Below are 22034 nucleotides of genomic sequence, written 5' to 3' on the forward strand. Positions count from 1 at the left end.
GCCGACTAAGTAGGGAAAACAGGCAGAAATGTCAAAACCCATTTTCAAGAACACACAAATGCTTTCAGGGTCAATCACTTTAAAAAATCAGTCATTGCACAACATTTGTTGGAAACGAAACATATCATCAACAATCTAGAAAACAATTTGGTATTGTTATATGATGAAGCCTGTTTGAACAACTAGAATATAACTCCACAAGATAAAAATAAAAATAAAGAGAATATACGATAAATGAACAAACAGATTTCGCAACTCACACCTATTTCAATAATTTTAAAGAACTATTCTAATGTTATTTCCTGCCTATGTCAACTGTTTCCTGCATATGTCAGTTGTTTAATAGTTACATCTTCATCATTACAAGTAAATTCATTTTTGACTACACCATGTACAAAAACATCTGTAAAAGTTGTGACTGAAGGCGTCTTTTAATTCATACCTCCAACATAGCATAGCACTATCGCAGATCCTATAAACGCCAAAACCCTCTGCAGTACGGTCGTCTGACAATAAAAAAGCAGTGGGTTCCACAAGAGACTGCAAGAAAAGCCTGCTCTGAATGGCAGATGTAAACAAATACCATCGTCAAAGAAATAGTAGGAAACACGTTATTGGAGATGAGACAGTCCTTAACGTTTATAAATTTACATTACAATACGTGATACTGCAAAGAGACGTAAAATACTGAAGTTTTCACCAGTGGCAGTTTACAGTGATGAATGTCCGAACCGGGAAATAGATGGGGATACTCTTATTACTGCACCAGGAACCCCATAAAGCTTAAATTGCCCCTGAGAAGTAACCACGAAAGGTACGTAATAATCTGCAAGACACACGTGTGAAACGCCATGAAGTAAAGTTGTGGTGACGGCTGGGGAGTAGAACACAGAAAAAAAAATATCAAATATGTTCACCAATAGCGTGATATTGGAACTGGAAATGACGTTATGAATGATTTTATCCTGGCAAGAATTGGAGCACAGCACTTTTCGCTGTTGTCTTACATCTACAAATAGACATGAAATATGTATTTTATCTTCACCAGTAGCAAAATGTGCACTTGTCTGGCTAGAGGTAATGCAACAAATAGTTCTGTGCTGTCTGAGACTCAGATACCACGCATTTCGTTATTGTTAACCCACAGGAAGAGGCGTCAACAATCAAATTCCCTTTCACTAGTAGTTACAATGGCGCCATACGTAGGGACGTGGAGGAGTTTGGCATTGAGAGCAAAGATTGAAATGATGGGACAGTATCTCCTCGAATGGTTCAAAACCAGGTAAAATTTGGAATCTGAGCTCGAATCCCATTAGTGTCAACATTTTCAACATTTCAAGCTCACTTAAAATAAGAAATGAATGTTGTATGACCGTACATGACGATTGGCTTGTGAACTGAAACAACATTATTAGTACAAGAAATATTACCAGAGACATAGTCTCTGCAAGCAGCAACTTCCACCTCTGTGAGCCAAAATCAATCCAATTCTGTTCCTGTCAGTAGCGAATGAACTTGTCTAAGTTAGTTAGTTACGTGTTCCACTGATCAGTCTCACGGTAGCAATCATGAGGTGGAAGGTGTGAAGTGCATAAGAAATGCACACATGTATCAAGGCTTTTTTAAGCTTAAAATTTTTATTACCTACCCCATTGCCTTAAATGGCACAGAACGCATGTATTATACCTATCGATCTATCCATCCATATTCAAGAATTCATCTATGGTATAGGAGGAGTTGCCGAGGAAATATAGTTTCAGTTTATTTTTGAAAATATTACTGTTGTCTGTCAGACATTTTATTTCATCTGGAAATTTATCGAAAAGTTTTACTGCTGCTTAATTTACCCCTTCCTGTGCCAGAGATAGGTTACGTAAAGTATAGTGCAAATCATTCTTTCTTCTGGTATTGTAATCATGAATATCACTGTTGTTTTTTAACTGGTCCATGTTGCTGAGAAGAAATGTATTACTGAGTAAATGTGTTGTGAGGCTGTTGTAAGAATTCCTACCCCTTTAAACAGATGCCTACAAGATGAGCCCCACAGATTACACTAACCATTTTCTTTTGAGCAGTGAATACTTTTTGCCTTAATGCTGGGTAACCTAAAAATATTATTTCGTATGACATCAGATACGAAAGCATGCAAAGAATGCTAGCTTACTAATTTTTATTTCCTCAAAATTGGCAATTACTCTGACTGCAAAAGTTGCTGAACTTAGTCACATTAGGAAATATGAAATATTCATTTTACATTTAAGATTCTTACCTCTACATACACCCAAAAACTTATTATGCTCCAACTCTTCTGTGTATGGCTTAGCTATTTCCTTTGAACTAGTCTCACCAATTCTTTCGCCTACACTTAAAAAATGGTTGTTAAATACATTCGCTACTTGTGTACTGTTGATGAAGATGGTCTCATTCTAATTGTAATACTACCTACCCCAGTGGTTGTTTATCCTGTTTCCCCTCAAACAATTTTCCATACTGTTAATTTCATCTGTAACACACGTATTTCTTGATTTACTGATTACTTTTCTCAACATGTTACAATAATTTTCATAGTGTAAAATTACTTCTGGGTCTTTACTAATTCTTGCTGTCCCATACAGCTTTCTTTTTCTTTCTGAAGACAGTTTAACACCTATAGTAATCCAAAATTTCTTTGTAAACTCTTTGGTGTTATATTTGGTATTTTTCTTGGAAACAATTTTCAAAAACTGATATAAATTTATCACGAAATATGTTGCATGTATAATTAACCTTTGGCTCACTCTATATATATCAGCAGTTAACATTTCTTAAGCTTTCTCTTAAGTGCTGTATAGATGCTGGGTTGAGGAACCTTACACTTTTACTTAATGTTTTCAGAACTGTACACGCTGCTTTGTTTTTAAGGTTTGTTAATTGTGCATTGAGGTCTGATAATCCATTTATCGCAGCGAAAGCGTGTGTTAGTATTACATCCTCTTGCTGAATAAATACATTATTTATTGGAATGCTACTGTCTTGAGCAATACTTGTAGGGAAATTGATTACTTATTCTAAGTTGTATGTCATTAATAACATGTCTGGTTCACTTTTCCCGTCAGAATTGCTTAGAAAATTTACATTGAAATCACTACAGATTAATAATTTCTTCTTGTGTCTTAAGACAGGATAATACGTAATAAAAATTTTTATGAATTTCTCCCAAACTCCTAATGGGGACCTGTACACTGTTGCTAATATAAAAACTACAACATCTAGCTGTAGTTCACATGCACAAACTTCAAAGTGCTAATCGACAGAAAATTTCCTGACGTCTATAGTTTTGTATTTATACCCCTGCTTTGTGTAAATGGAACTCCTCCTTTACCTGTGTTAGATCTGCAAGGGTAAGATGCTGAATTATACTAATTTATAGTGACACTTTCCCCACAGTTACATAGTGTTTAGACAGATGAAGTATATCAGTCTCATTATTAATTTTGAGATCATCGAAACACACTTAAAGCTCATTTTCTTTCCCTTGATATTTTGATAAAGTAAATTGATACTACCCTAGGCTTTATCCCTATTTATTGTACATGAAGCTTGTTTTATTTAATTTTTCTTGATTGTCGTCTGTCTGGACTTTGGCTTTAACCTAAACTCCAGACAGACAACAATCAAGATAAGTTTTGTAATGTTGATTTGGAACCATGCCACAGTCCTAAGCTCTTTCCCTGGCGTTACTGGAGGTGAAGAGCGTATGTTTGTGGCTGTTAAATACTAGTAGCTTCGGCGGGATTTGAACCCACACCTCAGATATGAGAACATAGCCTGAGTCCTATCAGACACAGAATTTCAAATGTCCTAGTGTCATCTTTTTGTCATAATGGAATACGCAGCACATGGTACGAGAAGAATTAACTTCCCCTTGAGCTTTTGTCGTCAATAACTTATTCGTGGTCTGGTAGTCAAGGTCATGCAGGGCGAATGCAGAACCGTGATATCTGACCTATCGTTTTCCTTTCTTTTTAAGCTGTATTCGGTGTATCTGCCAAGAGCATTAGCCTGACGGAAGGTCAGTGAGAGTTCCATTCATTTTCTAAGCAGCCAGTAATAGAAAAATCTTGCGGAAACACGTTTGTGAAAGGTCTCTTAGTTGTTTGTCATGATAAGACCCATTTCAGCGCCATTAGCCAGTGGTCGCTTGATACAGACCAGCGTCCACCCGAGTTATCGCGACACATTGGGCATAGAGCACGTTATCTCGAGTGGACTTTCCTGCACTCGAATTAGTGAGTATGACATTATTTCCTCATGTGATGAAATGTTATGTTTCAGCTTGCTTCATGGCGATTTTGTATGTTATGTTGCTTTAAGCGAGTTTAACTACGGTCTTTTGTTCAATTTTGTAGTGTAGACTGTGCTATGATAAGTTGAATGCGCGCTGTATGGAGTGAGCGGTTTCGAGGAACTCAAGTTGGATCGTTTGAACTACAATCTTTTTGAGCTAAATTGATCACCATTCAGGAAAGAAATTTCTGTGATATACTACTATGATCAATGACAATGTATCCGATATTAGGCAGGTTTGACGACCAATTAACCTTGGGTGATACTTGCCTTCAGTAGGCACATTGGGGTTAAAAGAAAGGAAGGATACGGTACATCATCTCGTCAAAAACGAGATTAGACGCGAAGTAGTAATCGAGTTGGGAAGGACGGGAAGAAAGTTGGCTGTGCCCTGTCGAACGATTGATCCTTAGATTTGTTTTAGTAGATATAAGGAGGTCATTGTAAACTTAAATCAGTGCGGCCTGATGGCGATTTGAAGTACCATATAGTAATTCAGTAAGGATAATTTAGTGAGTAAACCACAACAAACATTAACTCAAATGATTATCTGTATACGTCCGTAAAATGAATTGTTCTTATACATCTGGTGGCACAGCTAAGATGTTTTGTGCTATGTACTGAGTTAAACATGAAGTCTTTTGTTATAGTCCAGTAGCATTTTTGGACAACGACATAAATACGTCAATGTAGGGTAGTTGCTGAATGAAACACAGTGAACATAGTTTTCAGTGATACTATTTCATCAACATATTCGTGTATTTTCAGTTGCAGTTCCGCAGTATTTTCTGTATCTTATCTCTATATCTACAGTTTATTGAAAGCAGCAAGATGCCTTATCATGACACCATTTCTAAAGATGTTTTTCTCAGTTTGGTATAGCCGTTTGTAGCTCGTCTACAACACACTTTCCTGTCCTCTTTATGCGTATTCCTGCGTGTCATCGGGTCCCTACAACGTAGAACTGACCAAAGACATAGAAAAAGTTCACAGAAGGGCACATTGTTTTGTATCATCAGGGAATAGCGGAGATTGTGTCACGGATGTAGTAAACGAATGAAAGTCACTGAAACGTAGGCGTATCACATTGAGGCGAGGTGTTTTCACTAAATCCAATGGCCAACCTCCTCCGCTGAAAGCCACGATATTTTCATTACCACAACATACAAGGGTGACCTCACCGCTGTGATAAGAGACGTCAGTGCTCGCACTGTAAGGTTCAGTTGTTCATTGTTCGCATGCACTTTTTGAGGGCAGAATGGTAGAGGAATAATGTTATAATGTTTCAGAGACCTCCTGCGAAGCACTTAGCTGTGAATTGCAGAGTATTCATGCTGACGCAGTCAAGCGAGGGGTAACAGGAAGGAGGGAGGGATATAGCAATGCGGAGGATTACAGAAGAGCAATATAAAAGTGTGTACAGTTTTCAAAGCATTCGTTACTTAGAGGTATGCAAAAGTTCGTTTTACCTTAGGACAGAGAGAAAGGGAATGAATGTGGGCAGAACGAAGAATGTATTATACTTAAGAGGATATTGGTTGTGAGGGGACTGGTAGAAGACAGTAAAGAAAAAAGAAATGAAACGATAATGTTTACTTACAATGGAAGCCGTTACATTTGTTCACAATGTGTTGGGAGAATGGGGTAGAACGGCAACTATGGTGTGATGTAAGAGAGGCAAGAGAGAGTGAGAGAGAGAATGGAGCAGAAATTAACAATGAATAAATGTAAGACGAAATCGTTTGCATAATTTTTGGAGGATGGAGGGAAAGAGAGACATTTATTTGAAATAACACAAAATATTTTTCAAAACTTCATTTGAACTGATTACTTTGTAAGTACCTAGACTTGCTATAAATGAAATAAAAAGAGAATATTTAACAAACCATATATTCAAAAGAAACTCATTTCAATTAAAAATGCAACTCAAAGAAAAAACTAGCACTAATTTTATTTTATATGTGCTATGTGACCTTTCACTGGATCTCAGTGAGGAAAATAGAAGAAAAAGACGGCATAAAAAAGTTTTAAAGACTCTAATATATTATCTAGAATAGCGCATTATTTTGTACTTCCGTCGTGCGTGTTGCCATAGAATCTATAAAAGCACTCCGTCTTCAGGCCACAAGTGGCCCATCGGGACCATCCGACCGCTGTGTCATCCTGAGTTGTGGATGCAGTTAGGAGAGTCGTGTGGTCAGCACGCCGCTCTCCCGGTCGTTACGATGGTTTTCTTTGACCGGAGGCGCTACTATTCGTTCGAGTAGCTCCTCAATTGGCGTCACGAGTCTGAGTGCACCCCGAAAAATGGCAACAGCGCATGGCGGCCTGGATGGTCACCCATCCCAGTGCCAGCCACACCCGACAGCGCTTAACTTCGATGATCTCACGGGAACCGGTGTATCCACTGCGGCAAGGCCGCTGCCCGTAGTATCTATAACCTGTTCGACATAACTCACTGAAGCAACAACCTCCTCCCAGGCTTCAAGAAAGCAGCCCCAAAGAGTGTTACCTGTAGTTGGTTGATGTCGTGGCAAGTTCTCTGTTAACGCACCCGCGATCTAAGCGCACATATTTTCCACAGGGTACATGTGGCGGCCAGTCTATGACGTTATACCAATATGCAGAGCTGCTATTGAACAAAAGGCAGACTTGTGAATGAGAGAATGGTCCTCTTGCATTACGAACTTCTCTTCTGCGTACAGCTTTCGCACTGACGTAGCATCACATTTTGTATTTGTGGGCATACTTCTCGCTGTTGAGAGTTCCTTCTATCGTTGAGGGCGAGTCCCTTGCGGCTGTAAGCAACACTTGGACGGTCGTTATTCGTGCGAAACACATTCAAGTCAGTGAAAATGACGTTTCCCCACGAAACACTCCTTGAGCTCTTGTTTTACAGTGGATCGTCATGCACGCAACCCTGCGTCTCACAGCCTTTTGAGAATCGTGTCGCCACAGCCAGGGAAATTGGTCTCTCGTTGCAACTGCGATACATTCAGAAAAGGATTTTCTCTGCTTTTAGACACTAGTTAACTCTCTTCCTGCTGTGAGCTCACTGCCGGCCGCAGTGGCCGAGCGGTTCTAGGCGCTTCAGTCTGGAACCACACGACGGTTACGGTTGAGGTTCGAATCCTGCCTCGGGCACGTATGTGTATGATGTCGTTAGATTAGTTAGGTTTAAGTAGTTCTAAGGTCTAGGGGACTGATGACCTCAGATGTTAAGTCCCATAGTGCTCAGAGCCATGTGAGCTCACTCTCTTCCTGAATGGGCCAGGAGCTCTGTCTGGAGTGCCTCTGTCAAGGTAGCTGCTCCGCTACTATGTTTCAATGGTATGCGGCACTCGAAACATTCTGCCAGCTTCTCTGATGGAGCATTCAACTTCTTCAATAAGAGCGATGACTCTATTTCAAGTTGATCTCTCCCATTTAGCCATTGCAAAAGAGAGCCTCATCTATATTTCTGCTTGCTCTCTTATACTCATGCCAGGAGAGGAAGTAGACTTATTTACGTAGAAAAGAGCGGTAGAGCTTTCTGTCCTATTAGTCTGTCCCATGCAGGAGCAATCTTGGCCCACCAGCGCTGGCTCTTACCCCAGTCTCGCCTCGGCACCAGGCCAGCCAGCCCATCACTGTTCCAGCCTGGCTGGCCCGTAGCCACGACTTACAGCCAGCACAGTGCCAGGCCAGAAAGCCATGCTCTCCCCTTGAAGGATCTAACGTTCCGTCTACCCCGCTCAAATCTGTACTTTACCCTAACGCAATTGGAGCTATTTTGTTATAACATGAACCGGCAAATCTAGCTTTTACAGTTCATTCAAGTATTAAAGAGAATATAAATAATACACATATGGTAAACGTAACAACCACAAAATATTGCAACTATCCACCAATAACACGACGCAGGAAACTATTATTCCTTATAAACGATCTGTATTTGATCTCGACTCAAGAATATATGACTTCCACCAAAATAACCAAGAGGATTTTAGAAATAATCAGTTCTGGTGTCAATTTTGCCAAATACACTCATCAAAAAGAGATTTGCATCACACCGGTTCCTAGAACTCCTGACGTTAGTTAGACGTTGACTGTGGATATTGTGTCTGACTGTTCAAAGATATCATTAAACCCGCTCAAACATGAAAACAGTCATGCATCGGCAGCGCCTATTAGATGGAAGGAGTCCGACAGCCGATCGGTTGTAGTCATTCCATCAGGAAGGAGGTACATGGCTTGTGTTGTCCGAAGTTCAACCATGCCTCGACGGTCAATAACGTGGCTCGATCGCATCCGCATTTTTACTTTGTGCCAGGAAGAGCTCTCAACAAGGGAAGTGTCCTGGCGTCTTGGAGTGAGAAAAAAAGATTTGTTCAGACATCGAGGAGACAGAGGAACCGTCGATAACGTGCCTCGCTCAGTCCGCCCAAGGGCTACTACTGCTGTGGATGACCGCTACCTATGGCTTATGGCTCGGAGGAAGCCTGAGACCAACGCTAATGTTGAATAATGCTTTCCGTGCAGTCACAGGACGTGTTACGACTCAAACTGTGCCCAATAGGCTACATGATGCACAACTGCACCCCCGACGCCCATGGCGAGGTCAATCTTTGCAACCACGACACCATGCAGCGCGGTACAGATGTGTCCAACAACATGCCGAATGGACCGCTAAGGATTGGCAACACGTTCTCTTCACCGATAAGTGTCGCATATGCCTTCAACCAGAAAATCGTCGGAGACGTGTTTGGAGGCAACCCAGTTAGGCTGAACGGTTCATACTCACTTTCTAACGAGTGCAATAAGGTGGAGGTTCCTGCTGTTTTGGACTGGCATTATGCTGAGCTGACGTACGCCGCTGGTGGTCATGAAAGGCGCCGTAACGGCTGTACGATACGTGAATGCCGTCCTCCTACCGATGATGCAACCATACCAGCAGCATATTGGCGAGGAACTCGTCTTCATGGACGACAATTTTCGTCCTCAACGTGCACATATTGTGATGATTTCCTTCAGGATAACGACATCGCTCGACTAGAGCGGCCAGCATACTCTCCAGACATGAACCCTATCAAACATGCCTGGGCTAGATTGAAGAGTGCTGTTTACGGACGACGTGACCCATCAAGCGCTCTGAGGGATCTACACCGAATCGCCGTAGTGCAGTGGGACAATGTGGACCAACAGTGCCTTGATGAGGTTGTGACAGTATGGCAAGGCGAATACAGGCGTGCATCAATGCAAGAGGACGTGCTACTGGGTATGAGAGGCACCGGTGAACACAGCAATCTGGACCATCACCTCCGAAGGTCTCACCGTATGGTGGTATAACATGCAATGTGTGATTTTTCATGAGCAATAAAAGGGGTGGAAATGATGTTTACGTAGATCTCTATTCCAATTTTTTGTGCAGGTTCCGGAAACCTCTGACCCGAGGTGATGCAAAACTTTTTTTGATGTGTGTAATTGTGTAGGAATAGCATATAATTCGTATTTTGAACACTTATAAAGTAAGATCACTGTGTCAATAAGTTTGCTCCACAGAAATTATGGTCTGCAGAAGCACTTCATTCACAATGCAATGGTACGCAATTACACCGTAATTCACAGTTAACGTATTAGTAAAGGGTTCACAAAATCGCCACAAATCCTCGACCATTCCACTAACGTAGGAAGCTCGAGGAAAACGAACAACAAAATCTTTATGCGCGATTTCTAATTTCTCTTATGTTGTTACAGTTGCAATATCATACTTTCCACACCGGTGGCAACAAAAAATTTTCATTAGAAAGTGGAAGATGGCGGCTGAAATGTCACGGAAATAACGTGGCAAAGGAGAAATCGCTTGTTTTCGTATTGTACACCCAAGTAGCCCCCTGCCCTCTTCACCGTCTAGTCTCAAGGAAAAACGAACATCCATACACTTTCTCCTCTAATTAGCTATACTACAAAATCAGTTGCCTTCTTTCAACGCATTCGATGTTCTCCCTCAATCCTGTCAGGTAATGAATGCACAGTGCTCTGAAATATTCCAGAATCATTCGAAAAACCATGGTGCTGGCTGTCTCCTTAATAGACTTCTTGGGTCTTCTAAAGGTTGTGCCAATAACCCAACACTTGTTTCACCGTCACCTGAACATGTGATGTTTCACACTAACGTTGTTTCATTTGTATCTTATAGGGCTTTTTTTAAATCTGTAACCCTCAAATTTGTTTAATTTATCGTTTTCGCGAAGCCTGCCGAATCTCATTAGGTGCCACAAATCTAAGAGGGAAGATATGATACTACGCATAGTGCGATTTGCTAATTCTGAGTTAAGCCATCTTTAAAGCGCAATCGTCAAAACAATACCAACGAAAGAAAACAAAAGTTTACTTCCTTGGTGGTAGATCTATGAGGCGAGAAAGGTAAACGCACGCGGGTGCCAGATTAGAAGACGTGGTAGGCGTGTTTACCAACCTAGCTCCTAGGCCCTGTCTTCGAGGTGCATTTTTTAATTTGTGATGGCAAGGCATTTCATTTGTTGGCTACAAATGTCAAATGTGAAGGGCACATCCCTGTGAAGCAGTTTCTAACACGAATCATCCAGATGTGTATCAATAACAATACATTATGCGGACGGAAGCAGACTATCGTTTGAGACAATGTTAGTTACGGCCCACCCACTATATCCTCTTTGGCTGTAAGCACTATGGGACTTAACATCTGAGGTCATCGGTGCTCTAGACTTAGAACTACGTAACCTAATCTAAGGACATCACACACATCCATGCCCGAGGCAGGATTCGAACCTGCGAACGTAGCAGCATCGCCGTTCCGGATTGAAGCACCTAGAACCGCTCGGTCACAGAGGCCGGCATATCCTCCTTATGAGGTTAGCATATGGTATTTCAATACGCAATCAGGCCGCACTGAGTTAGGTTTACGGTGACCTCGTTAAACCTGTTATGGTAAATGCCAGGACAGACCCTTTGAAAGGACACAGTTTGAGCTTCTGCCTCGCGTCTAATCTTATTTTCGGCGAGACGCTGTACCATAGCCCTCCTACCTTTCTTTTAACCTCAAATGACTACTGATGGGAAATATTGTATGAAAATTAACTGCTGGACACAGCTGCCAGTTATCGAATACACTGTCATTGACCGTAATAGTAAATCGCACAACGCCTGTTTATCTTCCTGAATGTGGTGAATAATTAATCTGAAACGATTGTCCTGGAAATGATACAACTTGAGTTTCGCGACAGCACAAACACCATACTGGCCATAAGTGTTTCGAATTACCCTCCACTGCTCTCATCCTTTTGTTAAACTCAAGCAGAGCACGCTGTCACAAATGTAAGACCTTACACTGCTTTAGACTCTGTTTTCTAATGTATGAAAGACGCTCCACATTGCGTTAAAATGGGAAATATCCTAGTTATCACCGCACGATCTATACTACAAAGTTAAAAAAGCTAAAAGCATAGTTAAACACGCTTAAAGCGACATGCCATACCAAATCGCCATGGACCATGCTGAAACATAACATTATATCATATTCGACGATAATGGTACACTTGCTAATTCGAGTGCAGAAAATTCCGGTGGACTTCACAGGCTCTATGCCCAAAGTTTCGCGATAAGTCGGCTGGACGCTGGTCTGTACCAAGCGGCCGCTGACTGATGGCACTGATATTGGTCTTACCATGACAGACAACAAAGAGACCTTTCACAAACGTGTTTCTGCAAGATTTTTATATTACTTGCTGCTTAGAAAATGAATTCTACTGTCTCTGACCGTCTGTCAGTCTGATGCTCTTACCAGACACACGGTATACAGCTTAAAACGAAAGGAAAAGGATGGGTCCTATAATACTGCTTTGTGTTCGCCCTGCAAGACATTGACTACTAGACCACAAATAATATATTCACTACGAAAGCTCAGTTGGAAGTCAACACTTCTCTTACTATGTGCCTCTTCCCCATTACGAGAGAAACGTAATCACATCCTCTAACTTCTTTTCCATTCTTCTATAAATCGTTTTTGTCAGCAAGTTGGATGCATGAGCTGTTAAGCTGAATGTGAATTAATTCTCGTGCTTATCATCTCTTCCACTCTTCGGAAGGTGTGGAAGATATTTTTCCTTAAGTTAGATGGTATGTCACCAAACTCACTCTTTCTACACACCAATGTGAGTAGCAGTTTGGTTGTCACTTCCGAGTGATTTCATAATTATTTGAACTGAAGTCCTCCAAAGCTCTCTTGAATTTTGATCGTGTTACTGGATCCCCCATCTCTTCTAAATCGACTTCTGTTTCTTCTTCTATCACATCAGACAAATCTTTCCCCTCAGAGGGGCCTTCAATGTACTCTTTCCACCTATGCACTCCCTCCTCTGCACTTAGCAGTGGCATTTCCGTCGCACTAATAATGTTACCACCCTTGCTTTTAATTTCACCGAAGGTTGTTTTCACTTTCCTATAAGCAGAGTCAGTCCTATCGAGAATCACTTCATTTCCAATTTCTTCAGATATTTTGTCTAGCTGTTCTGTCTTAGACATGCACTTCCTAATTATTTGGTTCCTCAGCAGCTTTTATTTCTGTATTCCTGAATTAACCTGAATATTTTTGTTCTTCCTTCTTTCATCAATTAACTGAAATATATCTTACGTTACCCATGGGATTTTTGTAGTTACCTTCTTTGAAAGTATGTTTTACTTTCCAAATTCTGTGATGGCCCTATTTAGAGATGTCCATTCCTTTTCAACTGTACTGCTATTCCTTATTGCAGTATATATAGGCTCAGATAACTTCAAGTATGTGTCGTCATTCTTTACTACTTCCGTATCACACTTCTTTACGTATTGATTCTTCCTGACTAATCTCTTAAACTTCACCCTTCGTTTCATCACCACCATATTGTGACCTGAGTCTATATCTGATTCTGGATACGCCTTGCAATGCGACATCTGATTTCGGAATCTCTGTGTAACTATCCTGTAACTGAAATCTTACCGTACTTCCCGGTCTTTCCAAATATACCTCCTTCTCTTCTGATTCTTGAATAGAGTATTAGTTGTTGCTAGTTGAAATTTATTACAGAATGCAATTAGTCCTTCTCCTCTCTCATTCCTTGTACTAAGCCCGTATTCTTCAGTACCCTATTCTTCTTTTCCTTTCCCTATAACTGTATTCCAGTTCCCGATGACTATTTAATTTTCATCTCACTTTACGTACTCGATTAATCTTTCAGTATCCTTACATGCTTTCTCTATCTCTTCAACTACAGCTTGCGCCCTCGGCATGTAGTACACATCAACTATCGTTGTCGGTGTTGGTTTGCTCTCGATTCTAATAAGAACAACCTAATCACTGAACTGTTCACATTAACACACTCTCTGCCCTACATTCTAATTCATAACATATCCTACTTCCGTTATACCATTTTTTTCTGCTGTTGATATTATCTTATACTCACCTGATCAGAAATTTTTGTCTTCTTTCCATTCCGCTTCACCGAACTCTTCTATGTCTAGATTGAGTCTTTGCATTTCCATTTTCAGCTTTTAAATCTTCACTACCACGTGCAACCTTCTGACATTCAACGCCCAAATTCCTAGAACGTTATCTTTTCGCCGAGTATTCTGTATTTTTCCCGTGGTCACCTCCATCTTGGCAGCCCTTTCTGGAGTTACGAATGGGGGGCTATTCCGGAATCTTTTGTCAATGGAAAGATCATCAAGACACTTTTTCAGTTACAGGCCACATGTCCTGTGGATACACGTTATGTTTATCTAATGCTGTAATTTTTATTGCCTTTTCCATCCTCATACCGTTAATCATTGCTGATTCTTCCGCCTTTTGACTTTCGTTCAGCATCATGAGCGTTATAATGAAATATTAATATATGTTATCCCCTGGAATCATTGAAAGTAGTAATTTGTTACTTTTTGTGATTACGAAGCTCCTTGTTCATTTCATAAGTCAAAGGATATTTCTGAACTTATCATTCCTTAAATGGTGACTTTTGCATCAATATTACGATGCTACGTTAGTTTACAAAATGTTACATACTTGAGTGCAATGACCATAGAGTCAAAACTCTACAAGAAAATCCAAACAGAAGGAAAGCTAGATGTAATGGATGCACTCCTTCTTCTGCAAAAAGGACATTTCATGTAGTGATGTGTAGCGTATGGCAGAACTTTAGTTCTAAGAATACTGGAGTGTGCTGTATTTTCAACTTTCCATCCTCCATTTTAGGCATAAAAGTCGATGGTGCTGCCATCTTTGCCAGAGTTTCAGCTGCCTGGCAATAAATACGAAACACTAACTAATTTCTTGCAACAGAGTGTCACGATCACTGTACCTGAGAGCCAGAAGGTGAGGAACAGGGTGCTGTAGGTGGTCACGATGGAAATGAAAGCTGCGACGAGGCTCAGCCGCACGGTGAGCACGCCCAGTATGTTGGCCACAGGACCTGCCGCGCCAGCAGCCGAAACTCACGGTGGGCGGCGCCGCCAACACGCCGCCCTTTCAGCAGCAGCTGCGAGCACAGCCTCTGCGTGTGCCTCGCTTCTGTCTCCACGCAATGGGCGGGCACGACAAGTAGAGTTAACTGAACTTGGCTGAGGAACACACTCAATTTCCCTTGCCAAGTATTCATATCACTCGAACCGAGGAACGAATATTTCGTAGCAAGGAAGTAAATCAGAAGTGTTGCAAGCAGTGAAATCCCTATAAAGTATAACACTAGAAACGCCTCATGAGCAGATGTGACCAACCGCGACAATTCGCAGAGCTTCGCATGCATTCGTGTGAGAGATCGCACACTGGCTGACGTAAGCCAAAGCAGTCTATGGTGTGGCTGTAGACTCCCTCTGTTCAAACAGCGCTTCTCTGCGAGTACCTTGCCAAAGCCACTAAAGACATCGTTCCTCAAGTCATGAAGACAAACATTTAGAAGTGAAACTCTGTACCTTATTACTAATTGTAAATTAGAAAATCTCAAAAGGGATAGAGAGAGTACAAGAAAGCTGCCCAGACTGAATGCTAGACTCAGCGTGTGGTCTCGCACTGTACTAATCGTAAAAATCGATGCCTACAATGAAAACACATAACAAAATAGTAAAACCAGTTGTAAGTGTACTAACTTCCCCGCACACGTATTCACAGGACCGATACTGGTCAAGAGAACATTGTCACATGAAACTACCAGCTTAAGCATTTTCTCATACTTCTTTGTATTGTAGAACACATCTGAAGGTATTGAAACGGAGGCCAAAGCTGTTATACTTAACAGGCTGAAAATTGAGATTATGTTTATCACAGAGGATCTTTGCAACACTTTGTAATGTAATGCTGCCGAACTGCTTGCAGAAAAAAGATGTGTGATGATGGCAAGGATTACGATAACCAAATCCGAACTTAGCCTCTTCACTGCTCCAGTTTTTGTATCAATTGTAAATGGCATGAGGCCCACTAACTTGCATATGAAGTGAAATGACTTGATGGCAAAGAAAAGTTTTTTGGTATTTTCTGGTATGAAGGGTGTAGCTTCGTTGGCTGACATCACCTGCAAAATGGAAAACTAGTTTAAACTGTCAGTCATGGTTGGTATCAAAGTGCGAGCTGCACACTTCAGCAACTAATTTATAATACACTATAATTCGGAATGGAACACATGTAGCAAATATCTTGCTAACACTTTTTCATGGTTACTTTCCCCACCATGAGTAAGGATAAATTCATTTTGAGAAGCAGTCTATACTTCACAACATCATTAATTTATCAAAACAACTGTTAATAATTTTTTTACTTTCACCCCAAAGTGTAAAGATAAATTCTTACGCAGGTGTGTATTCATTGTATCAAATCGAATGTGTACCTGGTTTTTAACTAGGCTTTGTATCAAAATGTTGACAAGTGATCCTGAGGCTATCCACATATCAACATCCGTTAGTATATTTCCTCAAATAGTCTATCAATTGTTCTAGAGTTTATTTAAATTTCATTAGGACTTCCCACCAACCCCCTCAACCCCCGACTGCCGCCGCATAATACTCTGTGGTGTCTGACACTCATAGAAGAGCAAGCTGAATTGTTAGAGAATTTATAGTAAAAATCAACACACAAGGAAGTGAGACAATGAAATACCTATGAATGATGACGTATGTGTATGATGTTGTTTGAAACTGTAGGTACTGTGATGCTGAATACCACAGTAGGTGATTCATTTAAGGGGTAACTATGTATCTCATAGGGATAATCGTATAAAATGAACAGACAAATAATTGTACATGGCACGTGAAAGCGATGAAAAAGTGGGTAAGAGAAGAAATACTATTGTTGATCAACGAAAGGAAATAAAAAAATTTTATGCAGAAGCATGAATAAATCATTGTTACTCACTTCGATTTGTAATCAATAGCCCAAATGAAATGTCGACGAAGCATAATTAAATGTTGTCCAGTCAAAATGAAATATAATCGAAACTGATGAACTCTCATCACAATAGGTTGCTTTTACAACTGAAATTTCTGAATTGAAAACTGAATACCAGGGCATTCCTGATGCAATAAAAGAACTAAGATGCAAACAAACATACTTAAATATTTGTTCACAAGCTACTAACAAAAGTAGATCATTTTATTGCTCCACAAGAGCTTAAGATAAAGTGATAGTTTCACATACAGAAGGAAACTTTCTCACAGGAGTTTTCTAAGTTGATATACCACAAGGACATACAAATTAATTAAAAACTAGATTTAGAAGTACCACTTGCAGTTCCAGGTGTTCATATTGTCTTGTTCAAAAATTTTTTCAAGGGAGTGTTACCCAGTTCCTCTTCAGATCAACAAAAAATAAATTTCACAGCAATTTTTAGCTAAGGGGAACCCGCCTTTTCGGCAACTGTAACGACTGAAAGCTATCAAACACATGAAAAATTCGAGAAAGAATTCTCTAAGAAGTACTGGTCATATTTTATGTGGGAAAGACTCAGCAAAGATCTCTTTAACCCAGAGAAACTCCACAGTAAGCAAGGCAGTCTTCTAAAATATTTAGGAAAGTATTTAAATAGATATTAGGATGAACTTATTTCGCCCAGAGATGTGCTACGATTACTAATAGTGAAGTTGCATCTCGACGTAAGAGAAATATTACTCCATGTTCTGGAGACAAATTTAGAACAGGTCATGTTCTTACTAGACACTGTTTATTTAATACATGAAGATTCTAAGGTAAATGATAACAATAACATTAACAGTTGTATGGGTCAGTGCACTCTACTGCACACACACAGTTCTATAACTACAGAACACCAAAAGACCGTTGCATTCACTTTGTGGCACAGCCAGCAGCGTCTTCACTGCTTAATGGTCAGCCTATTGACTGGAGTGTTCCGAATTCTAAGAAAAAGACGAAGATCCGACGATAGGTACCATCCTTGATATTTCATTAGTGTAGTAGGTCAGTGGCAATGCAACAACAATAATAATCGATGGGATCACTATGTGGGAAACCTCAGCTAGATACATATAAATGTTACTCGCCAGCAAAGTGGTCCAGTATAATACTATGCTGTTGAAGTGAGCTTCTAAGAACAAAACCCAACAGTAAATATTTTTGAGGTGACAGAATAAACCCACTCAACTACGACCAGTTTACCAAACTAGATGTGTGTGCATTATGCCCTCTATAAACGATCATTGGATGGAATGGGGCAAAGAACATAATTCAGTGAACCTGTTGAGGTCTAACGAAGACAGACGTCAGAGAAGAGTTATGTACTGACTATATACACCATGACCAATTTAAAGATATAGTTCGAGTTACCATTAATTCTATTGTGGGAAAAGTTCCCACTGCAGTTGTCTATGACACTTGTGCTACATTGAATGTGATGTGTGAGAGATTATTTTAGTAAAGTGAAAGATTTTTCGAGGGTACCTACTTAACAACTGTAAAACTAGACGGCTTTTTTTGGTGAATGGTGTAAAGTCGTGTGGTGTGGAAGGGGCGACACAGATTGAGGTGATTTTAGGAAACAGAACCATATCTGCCCATTTCTATTTGTATATGGATTAATAGTCGAATGCATTTTTACATATAATTTCTGAAGGAGAGACATACAAATATAAACTTCACCTAAAGTAGGTACTATAGCAGTGTCAATGGCGAAAATATTAATGTAGATTTCATAAAAACGAAAGCCAAACACGGTAAATACTGGCAAGGCATCAGAGTTAAACTTAGTGAGGCAAAATGTGCACGTATCAGCAGCCAGCCTCCTCATTGTAATTTAGTGAAGAATGACAAAACTCTCCAATGAGAAAGTGGTATTATCTTCAACTGTTAACGACCAATGGCAGACCAGACTAGAAGATTTGTTACTGAAACACGTAGAAGTATTTAATAAGGAGCTTAGTATCACATTTATCAATACTGCATGGAAGAACTGGCACACAAAGTTTATTGCCATAATTCATACTCTATCCCATGGAGGAAAAGAAGGTCAGCACCAAAGATATACCATAGATGTTAGATTGGAGAATTATATAACTATCACTGCCACGTTAATGCAGTTCTTTATTAGCAGTAGATAAAAGCCCAGTGGTAATGTCTGCCTTGTACTAAATGCTCAAACTCTTATTCAAATCAATGTTCTGGTTCACACTGTATGAACAACTACAAACATTTTGTGGTGTAAAGTTCGTTACAGGTAGTGGTCTGAGTACTTCATATGGGTAGGTGAGCCACTGAGAAGAATCTACAAAATACTCAGCATTCATGTTTGCTAGAATAAAATATCACTTAAGTGTGTTAACTTTTGGTCTGAATGTAGGTTCAGGTGTCTTTATTACTGCATCAGACACTGTATTAGGTACTGACATACTGGACAAGATAACCTTACATGTAGACAACTTATACATAACTATACCTACCTGGGAAAAGTATATTGATTTGTTAGAAAAGACATCACAAAACTTTTTAAGTGCGGGAGCCACAGCAGATCTACAGAATTCAAAGTCTTGGAGAGACTAAATCAAACTTAATGGCCATGTGACTCCTTCTACAGGATCCATATAAGATAAGTGCAATAACAATTTTTTCCAAATCCAAGAACTAGGGAACAGCTAAAGACATTGCTAGGATTGTATTCATTTTTAGACATTTTGTGCCTTATCAACTACAAAGCAGTAGAGCATTATTAAGAATATTAAAGAAAAAAATCTATCCCAGATTTCGAAAAAAATGAACTTTCAGGAGGATTCCAAGACACTCAAAATTGTGCTGGTGAATTTTAAAATTGTACTGCACTGTTATATGGATAAAGATTTCTCTATTGGCGCTAATACCACTTTCTCAGGCATTGTGGTATATATAATTAAATTTAATTGAGAAAATGGTAAATATGATGTCCTTGTAATAGATTTTGCTAACTATACCCTTTCAAAATGCCAACATGATTATTCTGTAACAGAACTGGGAGTTCGGTCCACTGTCTGGGCCTTTAAAACGTTTAATTACTATATTTTTGGTAAACCTTTTCAAGTTACCTGTGATCAATCACTTTGGTTTTCTTATGATGTATAAAATGCTTCATGCACACAAGGCCATTGGTCATAAATCTTACAGGAATACAGTTTTGAAACAGTGCATGCCTGTGGAACTGAGTATGTAGTGGCAGGTCACCAAAGTATTTACTAGAGTTTTCTGAACTTGCAAAAAACATCTCAGGTTACAGAGTGTTACCGAAGGAAGACAGCAATAACGGACAGTACTTCTTGGACATGTGTAGGAACATGGCAGATTTACCGGCTGCTGACCAGAAAAAAAATGTTAAATTCATTACATCATAGGACACCCTCCCCTCCTGTACATTTAACCCAACACTATAAAATACATAGCGAAGTAGTTTTCTATAGGCGAAATGTACAGTCTGACACATTTTGTGCTTGTATGTGCATTATTTGTCAGAAGGCTTTTATTTCGTTTGCACATCATGGATGGAGACATTATGGCGTAGAAATGCGTTTGAGAAATATAAATCTTTACTGTTACTTCCCCGAAATGTGGAGGCATGTGGAACACCTTGTAAAACTTGTAGAGTTTGCCAGAAAACAGAACCATCAAACAAATGTTGTCATATGGAACTGCACCCTGTACTACCGACCAAATAATTGCAAACTATGTCTTCTGATATAGCTAGAGCTCTGTCTTCAGCTAGTGATGGTGTCATGTACCTCATAACATTTTATGACATATTCTTCAAAATATATCAGATTATATTCCACAAAAGTCTATCACAGCAAGTCTGTTCGTCAAAAGAATTCTATTTGCCTATGTACCAAATATTCGCTAGCCTGTTGACGTACATTCCGATAATGCATCAGATTTCACCAGCAGAAAATGGAGAACATTTTTAAGTTATTCAAAATTAAGTAATTCTTACGTGAGTTTGACAGCTACATGTGCACTTAATAATACATGCAACAAACAGGCATGTTGGATAGACTGCTGTGAATTATTCGAGCAAGTAATAAACAGTCTGCCACTCTGTACTAGAAAGTAAGTGCAAGCTAAAGTTTTTAGAAGGTAAAGGAAAGGAACAAGTGGACAGATCCTCTTCCATGACTTCCAAGGGAAGAATGCTCTTCGAAAGATAAAGTAATACAAGTTTTAGTGATACTTTAAAGAACAAGCACATCTGAGGAAAACTTATGATGCTAAAAGGTTAGTTCATGTACATAAATGTCCGATAGAAGATTCTATAATTGTGAAAACACATCGAAGATCTTATCTTCTCCACCGTAAGAACCACAAATAGCAATTACTTTACACAGGTCTTAATAAAATAATCGGGATTACTTAGGAATGGAGCAACTCGTTGATCGATCCTGGAACCAACAAAATAAAGGGTTTCCGTCCCCATTGTGAAATTAAGAACTATCCACACTGATGATTAATCCTGTTTCAATTTTACAGCCGGCCGGGGTGGCCGAGGGGTTCTAGGCGCTACAGTCTGGAACTGCGCGACCGCTACGGTCGTAGGTTCCAATCCTGCCTCGGGTATGGATGTGTGTGATGTCCTTAGGTTTAAGTAGTTCTAAGTTCTACTGGACTGATGTCCTTAGAAGTTAGGTCCCATAGTGCTCAGAGCCATTTGAACGATTTCTATTTTTTGTTGAATTTTACAAATGTTTCTATATAGATGAATATTTAGTTGTATGTTAGTAATTAACGTAATTAGTGGTTACTGGAGAAAATGTTAGAGCTATGTTTGCACAAGGAATTCATATATGTTCGGAGGGGTCCACGTCGGCCGTGCTGTTTACAGTCGGTGACTTACTGCTTCGCATTCGGGAGGACGACGGTTCAATTCCGCGTCCGGCCATCCTGATTTAGGTTTTCCGTGATTTCCCTAAATCGCTCCAGGCAAATTCCGGGATGGATCCTTTCAAAGGGCACGGCCGACTTCCTTCCCCGTCCTTCCCTAATCCGATGAGACCGATGACCTCGCTGTCTGGTCTCCTTCCCCAAACCAACCAACCAACCAACCAACTTACTGCTTATGGATGACTTAGATGGCTAGTGCACAAAACATATTCGCCACGATAGTTGCGCTTATGAGATTGACTGAATGCTGGACACTGCTGTGTCTCAAAATGCCTAATTGAAATGTTTGTATGTAAATGTTACCTAGCACAGATGCAAATGAAAGATA

The 22034-nt window shown here is 40.0% G+C and overlaps 1 pseudogene; it reads right to left on the minus strand.

Annotated features, from left to right (window-relative positions):
- Positions 1–6634: 6634 nt before the first annotated feature.
- LOC124742899 lies at positions 6635–6752 on the minus strand (annotated as a pseudogene).
- Between the last annotated feature and the right edge of the window lie 15282 nt (positions 6753–22034).

The sequence above is a fragment of the Schistocerca piceifrons genome, unplaced genomic scaffold, assembly GCF_021461385.2.
Source record: "Schistocerca piceifrons isolate TAMUIC-IGC-003096 unplaced genomic scaffold, iqSchPice1.1 HiC_scaffold_2356, whole genome shotgun sequence".
NCBI classification, from domain to species: Eukaryota; Metazoa; Arthropoda; class Insecta; order Orthoptera; family Acrididae; genus Schistocerca; species Schistocerca piceifrons.